The sequence below is a fragment of the Sorex fumeus genome, unplaced genomic scaffold (genome assembly GCF_029834395.1).
Source record: "Sorex fumeus unplaced genomic scaffold, SorFum_2.1 ptg000035l, whole genome shotgun sequence".
NCBI lineage: Eukaryota > Metazoa > Chordata > Mammalia > Eulipotyphla > Soricidae > Sorex > Sorex fumeus.
In genome coordinates, this window is record NW_026606092.1 from 18,353,442 (window position 1) to 18,363,762 (window position 10,321).

The window sequence follows — 10,321 nt, forward strand, 5'->3', positions numbered from 1 at the left end:
CTTCCTGCAAGAATATACACCTCAGAGACCTGGGCTCGATGAAAACAGGATGAGAACGCTAATTGGGTCTCCCAAAGAGGAATCGAAAGAGCTATGCTTGGAAGATCACATTTCACTCAAGTGAGAAAAGGAATCCAGAGTTCTGACATCTGTTGACAATCAAGAATCAGTGTCACTGCCTTGTTTGCCAAGGGGTTGAAAATTGGATGAGCCAGACACGTAATGAGATTTAGAGGCGACCACTGGACTAGAGCTCTTACCGACTGGATTCCATGGAATGTGAAAAGGATGCGTGGCTACCCACCTACAAGATGCTCAGACCTCTTTGTCAAAACCCTGGACAAACAGTTTGAAGCTCTTCATGTTCCTGGAGTGAGCAGATGCCATTGGGCTACACTAGCATGTGACAGGGACGAATGGAGATGTTACTGGTGCCTGCTCAGGCAAATCGATGAATAACGGGATGACAAGTGATACAAGTGAAGTAAGAAGTTGAACTTACTTATAATTTTTATGTTTACCACACAGTGACCCAGTGAATAAGAAAATAAGTAAGCAGCAGGTTTTTTTTTTCAAGCACACTTACAGCATTCTTTTTGGCATTAAATACACACTTTTCAGAAAAAGAGAAAATTTTCATCATTTGTATGGAAAAGCTTTTTTTTTATTGAATCACCATGAAAACAGTCACAAAGCCTTTCATTTAAGTCTAGCTCAGTAGTACAATTATCAAACACCCGTCCCTTCACCAGTGCAAGAACCCCAGTATACCTCACCACCAAGAACCCCAGTATAGCCCCCTCCCACCTACCTCTACTAGTGTGGCAGATTTTCACTTTACTCTATCTCTCTCTACATTGATCAAATTCAATATTATGACAAAAGATGCAACATCATTATTTGGAATTTTCCCCAACATTCAGACCTGCCAAAAAGACATCATTAGATAATTTTTTTCTATTGCTGATTATGAAGAGCATATGATGTCCTGTGGCCGCAATAGCAACCACACAAATTTGGATTTCTAATATATTAGTAGTAAGTCTAGAGGGATTACTGCCAAAAGCCCCTGGGTTCTGATGTTGGTTTCTGTGCCTCTGGGATCATGGTTGTTCAGAAGCTGGAGGAGGCGTTTGAGGGTGGTAAACCGGGGCATTGTCATGGTGGGGAGCAGGGCCGATTCCACCCCCTATCCAAGAGGTCCCACGTGCCTTGTCAATGCAGTCTCATATCTGGCTGTTTATTAGGCTCTAAAGATGCAGGCCACCATGCCCCCGCCACAAGGGGGTACAGGTGGAGGGACAGACACCCTTCCCCTCTCAGGGTGGCATAGCATCGTAGTTAAATGCACATTCCAGATGCATTTCGGTTGGGAATTATGTTTTGCTTAGATTTTCCCACCAACATTGAAGTCTATCTTTCAGGGACAAACGCTAGATCATTTACTTTCCATTGATCACTTTGCATATTAGGAAATGTGGTGCCGCCGCTTACCTGGTACCTTCATACGAAGCCTTGCTTGTAGAAGCTCATAGTCGCAGGGATTCCATCTAGAGAAGGTGAGGAGACAGCACCTACCCCATCTGGAACTTCCCGGTGATATCAGCTCTGTGTGGGACCCAGAGAATTCTCCGGAAGTTGTAGAGCCCGCCAGTCAGTTCTCTTTCCTGCTGTGTGCTGAAAGATGGCCCTGGGGGTGGGCTGTAGGGAAAAGCTTTGTCTTTTTAGTTTTGTATTTCCTCCCAGGTAATACTAACTTATCTGTAAAAATTTGTCAACATGAGATAAATCTTTAATATTTGGAAAAAAATTACATTTTTTAGCATGAAGTGTGACCTAATTTTTATATGTGCAAATGGAATTTCTATTAGGGTTGAGACTGAATGTTTGATCTATCTCTCCTCAAAATTATATACTCTAAAAGTAAGTAAAGTAAAGGCCCTCCCGTTGATCATCGATTTGATATCATCAATATTAGTTTAATATTATTAAATAATATTAGTTTAATATTAGTTTTATAATATTAGTTTAATATTAGTTTAATATTAGTTTAATATCATTAAACTAATAATAAATCTTCATAGGTATAAATAGCTACTCTGATTTCTTAAAGCTTATGAATCTCACTGTCATCAAAAAAAAAATCCAAAATTATATACTCTAAAGGAACTATTTCTTTAACACCTAAAGCCACCTAAGTCCATTATGGCAAAATAAAGCAAAATTTTATAGGTTTCTTTCTAAGTTTACCATTCTATAATTTGAATCCAAGATAATAATTTGCATTTCTCTGGAAAAATAAATTTAAAAATACCTGAAATGAATTATTTAGGATGATTACAATAAAGTTACAATAGTCTGAACAATGAGGTTTTCTTTTATAAATTTACAAATAGGGGCTGGAGCGATAGCACAGTGGTAGGGCGTTTGCCTTGCACGCAGCCAACAAGGCTGACCCGAGTTCGATTCCTCCGCCCCTCTTGGAGAGCCCGGCAAGCTACCGAGAGTATCTCGCCCGCACAGAAGAGCCTGGCAAGCTCCCCGTGACGTATTTGATATGCCAGACACAGTAACAATAAAGTTTCCAATGGAGACGTTACTGGGCACACTCGAGCAAATTGATGAACAACAGGAGGGCCTTTACCTTCTTTTTTTTTTTACCTTTTTTACAAATACCTTTTAAATATGACGTATTCAATTTTAAAGATATTCCTTGCTATTATTAGGATATAAAAATAACATTCATATCTTAAAGTGTTTCTCACTGGAAAGACAATGACTGAAATAGTTTTGGACGTTATAGATAATTTGTATGTAATATGATATACCTTAGGGCTGGAGCGATAGCACAGTAGGTAGGGCGTTTGCTTTACATGCAGCCAACATGGCTGACCCAAGTTTGATTCCTCCGCCCCTCTCAGAGAGCCTGGCAAGCTACCTAGAGTATCTCACCCACACAGCAAAGCATGGCAAGCTCCCCATGATGTATTCAATATGCCAAACACAGTAAAAAGTCTCACAATGTTACTGGGCCCGCTCGAGCAAAATCGATGAACAACGGGAGGACCGTGACCGTGACCGTGATGGTATACCTTGCAAATACTTTGGATTTTGAGAAGGGAAACATATAAATTAAATATTTAGACTGTTTCACCAAGCAGGTAGAAGAGCCCTAAAGGTATTTGGTGAATAAAATCTTTATGATTAATTCATAGCATGTGACAAGTATTGTTGCTGAGGACAGTGTTAGGTTTACCATAAATTTCATGAAAGTGAAGCTTTGCAATCCCCAATAGCCATATGACTCAAATTGCAGTTATACAGTACTGTAGGCATAGAGAAGAAATTATGCAAATTTAAAACATATTTACAAATATTTCTGATAACCATCCTAATGAGATTGTAATGGTGTTGTCACAGAAGCTGTTCAATTTCATACCAATTTTTATGTGTCACTGTAAACTTTTCTTGTTGGTATGAACTGTCTCTATTTTTTTTAAATCGCTCCTTTTCTTAAAAAGTAGCACTGTAGCACTGTCCTCCCATTGTTCACCAATTTTCTCGAGCAGGCATCAGTAACGTCTCCATTGTGAGACTTGTTGTTACTGTTTTTGGCATATCGAATAGGCCCCTTGCCAGGCTCTGCCTTGCGGGCAGAATACTCTCCGTAGCTTGTGGAGCTCTCCAAGAAGGACAGAGAAATCAAACCAGGGTCGGCCGTATGCAAGGCATACGTCCTACCTGGTGTGCTATCACTCCAGCTCATACTTAAACAGTATCTTAGGTTATGCCAAATAAGTATTTACCTTTTCTTGGTAAATAATGGTGGAATCTGTGAAGTTAATGTCAAGATTAATTTAGTGTAGTTGCCTTTCATTCCAAAGAGGCAATTTATTTATACCCAATTAGCATCATAGCTAAAATCAAAACTCAAATCTCTTTACTCTTAGTTCTATGTTCTTTCCTTTATATAGCAATGTCTTGTATAAAAATAACCTTCAAGGGCTTTTCATTTGGTTTATCAAAATCATTAAGATCTGATTTAATAAAATGTGACAACAATTTATGTCATTGATAGAGCAAAACCTTAAAACCTGCTGTATGAAATGGCTCTGGCTGCATCTACCTTTTCTCTATAAATATTATAGTTTCTTAATTACCACTGTAGCCCAAATGCCCAGTGTTTAGAAATTGGAATGATTTCATATAAGCACTTATATTATCAGGAAATATAAATAGCTCCTTTATTCATGGTAACATTACTGTGTTCCTAATATAGTTTTTATTGATGGACACTTGAACTGTATCAATCCACTTAAAATTCAGAATGGTTCTTTTGTGCCTGACTTTATGGCAAGAGCAGTATAATTTAATTTAATATAATCTTTTAAAAACAATGATGTTTGTTTCATAAATGAATATTTTATATGTTGTGTTTAATTAAAATAAAACTATGCTACTGATCTAGAAAACACAAAACAGACTTGAGTTCATATTTATGAAGTGTAGCAATATTGGCAAGGCACAACTTATCTTGTTTATGAGACATGCTTGCTATTACTTGTACAGATTGCAGTCATTTTATTGCTAAGCTTTACATGGTTTACAACCCAACAAATGCAATGAAACTGTCATGAGGAAAATAAGCCTATAAAATTTTTTTTTTAAAAAAAAGGAGGTGGCACTCACAGATCACAGTGAGAGTTTTACTGAAGCTTTGGTAAGTTTTGAACCGTTATATACTGTTAGGCAGCATATATATGTAAATATATATGCATATATATACTGAAATAAGACACAAGATTATTTTTGGCTCCTTTGCTTTGTGAAAAACTGTTGAGGTTTTCTTGCCTTTGATATATATTATATTTTAATGTAAAATAAAAATGAATATAGAAATAAAGGGTCCTTATATTATTATTTTAAGTGTTCAAGTATAAAAATGATTTTTTGTAAACTAGTATTTAATAGAATTTGAGTAAAAATGTGTAGTAAGGCCATATAGAGGTTGTATTGTTTGAGAATGTGTTGACTGTATTTGTGGAGTAGTTTATATCTAAAAACTCGTAGGGTTTTGACTCCTAGAATAATTTTTATGAATTGTAGGTACAACCCTCTTCTGGAACCAGCTGAATAAAGATTTTATAGTCTGGTGTGTCACTGCCCAACCAACCAATGGTCTCATTATGCTTTCTTTGGATGAAAATCACAGAAAAAAGGAGTGAGGAACTTCATTATCTGCATTCTAGTCTCTTTGCCATTAGAGAGCAGGTCTGCTAGGCCTGTGGGTCAGAACTCTTAACTGCCTACTAAGACAAGGCTCCTGCTCCAGTTCCTTGCTAGGTTAATGCTTACCTAAATGTCTGATTACCATTCTGCATGACTCTGGCGCTCTGCCACATTGCCTTGTTTGTGCCAGACTCTCTCCTCAGGGAAAACTGACCTTTTTCTCATTATGTTCCAGTCTCATACCCACTCTAATTTCCAATCCATTCATTGCCTGCTAATAGCTGGTGCCTGCCTTGATTTTTTTCCTGAAAACAGTTTTTCACAATTTATTTATGTTCTACTTCAGTGTATCATCTATTAGATGTTTGGTTCTACCTTTACTATCTCACCCCTGACTTAAAAAAAAAATCGAATGATACACAAATATTTACTTGAAATCACACAATGCACATATCAGAAAATGGGCATTTAGATTGGCATTATAGCTCAGACCCAGAGTGCATGACTTGCATGAGTGACACTCTGGGTTCCATTCCTAGTACTATAAAACAAGACAAATAAGCAACAATAAATATCCATCCCATCTTTCCACATCCTTCCTTTGGCCCTAATAACAAAAGGAATTAAGAAAGTAAAAAGGACGGAAGGAAAAGCAAAAAAAAAGAATGGGCATTTAGTTATAAACTGTACTCAGAGGATTCAACTTCATGATTGGATTTATTTTTACAGTCCGCATACAAGTAGGCAAATTTGATCTTTTATAAGGTTTCTTATATTGTCAAGGATCCTTAATTTCTCTTATTAAGAAAGCTTGAATTGAATTAAATCAATTAGTGGCTCCCTTGATGGCTTTATTATTTTCTCCTGTACATTGAAAGAAGTGAATGCAGGAATTCTGCAGGCAAAATTCAATTTCAGTTGTTATGTAAATTGTTAACACATGTACATATTATAAAACAGAAAGTTTCTAAAATAAAGATTAGTAGTTTTTCATCTGTGACACTTCCCACACTAACTCTCATCAGTTTCCCCCTTAGATATGATGTTTTTAGTTTTTAGTCACTTTAGTATTCTTGCTAAGATAATATATGTTTCATATAAGCGTTTGTATGTATAGTGATTAAATTTATATGAACATATGTATGTAAAGCATTACATAACTATACATACATTTTATATAATAAGATGCTTTAATAAACTGCTATATACTTCTATTTTTTATATTTATATATAAAGATAATTTCACATCAAGCAGTCCCACTGAGATGAAGACCAAGGCAAGTACATCTACTGTCTCCACTTTTATTCAATATAGTAATAGAAATCCTACAATAGCAATCAGGCAAGAACAATTAATTGAAAAGATCTAAATTGGACAAGAAGAAATTGTCACAATTTTCAGATGACATAATACAATCTTCATAAGATTTTAAAGAGTCCACAAAAAAAAGAACTTCTAGAAACAATAAATCAGCACAGCAAAGTGGCAGGCCAGAAGTCAACATACACAAATTTATTACATTCATATAAACAAATAGTCAATTAGAGGAGAAAGAGATCAAAGGAACTATTCCATTTTTTAAAAAAAAAACGTGTCTAAGAATATTGAGTATCTAGGAATCAATCTAAGAAATGAGGTGAGAAATCTGTATTGTGAAAACTTTAAATCACTCAAGACTGAAGTACAAGAACTTAGGAATAGAAAAATATTCTATGCTATGGGTTGAAAGAGTAAACATTGTTAAAATTACCATCCTACCTTAACTTCTCTATAGATTCAACAGAATTCCCATCCAAAGTCAATGGACATTATTTAAAGATTTAGAAAAATCAGTAATAAAGTTTCATGGAATGAAACGAGACCCTGAATGGCTAAAGTCATGTTGAAAAAGCAATAAAATGGGAGGTACCTTATTTCCTAATTTGGAATTGTAGTCTAAAGCTAGAGTGATCAAAACTGTATGGTACTGGAAGACAAGTTTTTTGATCAATACATCAAAATCAAATACTCAAGGACAAAACACCATATTTAGGGACAGATAATTTTTATCAAAGGAGCTGATAATATGAAATAGAGTAAATATAGCCTCATCAACAAATGGTCCTTGGAAAACTAGACAACCATGAGTAAAAAATTAGTGGAAACAATGTGTGCTGGCAGAGATGTAGTGGATGATCTCTCATCTCTGCTGGTGGAAATATTAGTCTGGTATAAACACTGTGGGAAAAGATATGGAAAGTTCTCAGCAAACTTAGAACTGAGTGGTGCATATGCTGCCCTAGCCCATGTGCTGCTTGCACCCACGTGGCCAAGTACATGTGGTGCCCAAGTGCATGTGTCCCCTATATCTCCCTCTTGAGATGTGTACTTTCATGCTTCTGTGTCTAATGCTACGATGTGTGTAGGGGCTCTCTCCACCCCTAGAGAAGCCCGTATTCTCTCTTGAGTGCATTACCCTCTCTCTTTCTTACTCTCTCCCCATCCACACCTTAAAAACGCTCTGAATAAACTCTATTTATTCACTGCTTGTCTACTCCTGAAATTCCTTTCTGCAAGGCGAGACAGTAATCCAGTATTCCTGGGTCCTTGGGTGGCAAAGGCAGATGGGGAGAAAATGACTGTCTTTCTCCTCCCCGCTTCACATAAGTAACCTGTGGGGCCCACCTACATCAGATGGTGACCATGAAGGGACCATGCAGTGCCAAAATCCAGGAGGAAGGAGGTAATCTGTGGAAAATCTGCCATGGAGATAACTTCAGGAGCCCAATCAATTCATTGCCTGGGGCCCACTAAAAATGAAGGTAGCAAGAGATTTCCCCCTTGCACAGGCAGAGTCCACGACCTTTTTTTCAGCATGATGCAGCTCCAGAAGATGGACCTTCAACCATTCTCCCTTAAAGATTTAAAGGGGTGCAATCCCTAGGGGAAATCTGATATCTTTCTCCTCCCCGCTTCACATAACTCACCCGTGGGGCCCACTGACACCATCCCCAGATACTGTCCTGACAGTTCTTACACTAATGAACTGAGAACAGAGAAAAGTCAAAGGACAAAATGCCAAAGAGCTTTAAGGTTTGAAAGGTAGAGTCTGGTGGGGCCCCAGGAAGAGACTTCAGAGCCGTGAGCACCTACAGGGAGCACAGATCTGAGCCGCCCGCTGCAGACTCACACTGAGAAGCCATGCATAGGACTGAGGACAGCATGGGACTGGACTTGACATTTATACATTGCAAGAGGACAATGAAGAGGACATAATGGTGGCATTGTACATGAGTAAAGGAGAGAGACATGGGTCTGGAGAGATAGCGCAGTGGGTGGGGTATTTGCTTTGCATGTGGCTGATCTGGGTTCTGTGCCAACATCCCATATGGTCCCCCAGGCACTGCCAGGAGGAATTCCTGAGTACAAAGCTAGGAGGATACTATGAGCATCTCAGAAAAAGAAATCTTAGTTTCGCAAGCTCCTTAGCCTTGTACTATCTCAGACCCCAATATGAGCCTGGCACCAATGGTTCCCTAGCATCACAAACCACAGCACTGGAAACCCCTGAGCACTTCTGGGTGGGTAATCCTGGTGGCCTCAAGCATTGTAGGCCTAAGCAGCAGAGTATCCCCAGGTTCTTGCATTGAATTTGGCTCCAGAATTGCCAGGAGTGATCCCTGGATCTGGGTCTCTGGTGCAAAGAGCTACTGCAGGTCTGTGCTTGGAGGTCCCATCAGAGCTTGGGAAATTGTATGGTACTTGTAATCTGTTATATAAGGGTTTACATGGCTCCATGATGAAATACAACAATCTTGACACACTTTCCTCTATGTTTTTTTTCTTTTTGCTTCTTGGGTCACACCCAGCTATGTGGGGGGGGGGGGGTGCTACTCCTGGTACATGCACTTAGGAATTGCTCCTGGCAGTGCTTGGGGGGCCATGTGGTATGCTGGGAATCCGGCCTGGGTCAGCCACATGCAGGGCGAGTGCCCTAGCTGCTGTGCTATTGGTCCAGCTTCCACTTTCCTCTTATGGTGGTAGGAAAGTACATGGTGGTGGGATTGGTGTTTGAATATTAATTGTAAGTAACTATTGTGAACAACTTTATAAAAATTAAAAATTTGGTGCTCGCTTTGGCAGCACATATACTAAAATTGGAACGATACAGAGAAGATTAGCATGGCCCCTGCGCAAGGATGACACACAAATTCGTGAAAAGTTCCACATTTTTATGAAACCCTCAGGGCCTGAAAACAGTGGTGGGACATAGTGAAAAAACTCAATGAAATAAATGCATCTCCAAAAATACTTTACCCAGCAACACTCATTCATAATAGAAGGAACAACACACAGTTTCACAGACAAACAACAGCTCAGGAACTTCATAGACTCAAGACCATGGTTACAAGTACAACTAAATGGGCTACTTTAAGACAGGACAGGCCCCTCAAATACACCTAATTTCAACAGAACAATGGGTCAAAATCCCATAACAATAATCTCTCTCAATGTCAATGGGCTAAATGAACCAATGAAAAGACACAGAGTGGCAGGATGGATTAGAAAAGTGAACCCAACATTCTGCTGCCTGCAAGAAACACACCTCAATAGTCAAAGCAAACACAGACTCAGAGTCAAAGGCTGGAAAACAATCCTACAGGCAAACAGCTCCCATAAAAAAGCTGGGGTAGCCATCTTAATATCAGACCACATCGATTTCAGAGTGAAGAAGGTCATAAGAGACAGTGAAGGCCATTTCCTATTGACCAAAGGATCTGTACAACAGGAAGAACTTACAATAATAAATGTATATGCACCTCATGAGAGACCAGCAAAGTACTTAAAACAATTACTCATAGATTTGGAAAAAGACATCGATAGCAACACAATACTAGTAGGAGACTTCAACACCGCTTTGTTACCTCTTGATAGATCAACCAGACTCAAGCTTAGCAAGGACATACTTCATCTGAGGGAAACAATGGAAGAAAGGGACTTAGTAGATATATACAGGACACTTCATCCTCAAAAGGCTGAATACATGTTCTTCTCAAGCGTACATGGAACATTCTTCAAGATAGACCACATGCTGAGCAACAAAACATACCT

The 10,321-nt window shown here is 38.5% G+C and overlaps 1 non-coding gene across 1 annotated transcript; it reads left to right on the top strand.

Moving 5' to 3' along the window:
- Positions 1-9,336: 9,336 nt before the first annotated feature.
- LOC130027040 (U6 spliceosomal RNA) lies at positions 9,337-9,443 on the top strand. The gene has a single exon (XR_008792979.1). It is a non-coding gene; the product is annotated as a U6 spliceosomal RNA (small nuclear RNA).
- Positions 9,444-10,321: the final 878 nt, after the last annotated feature.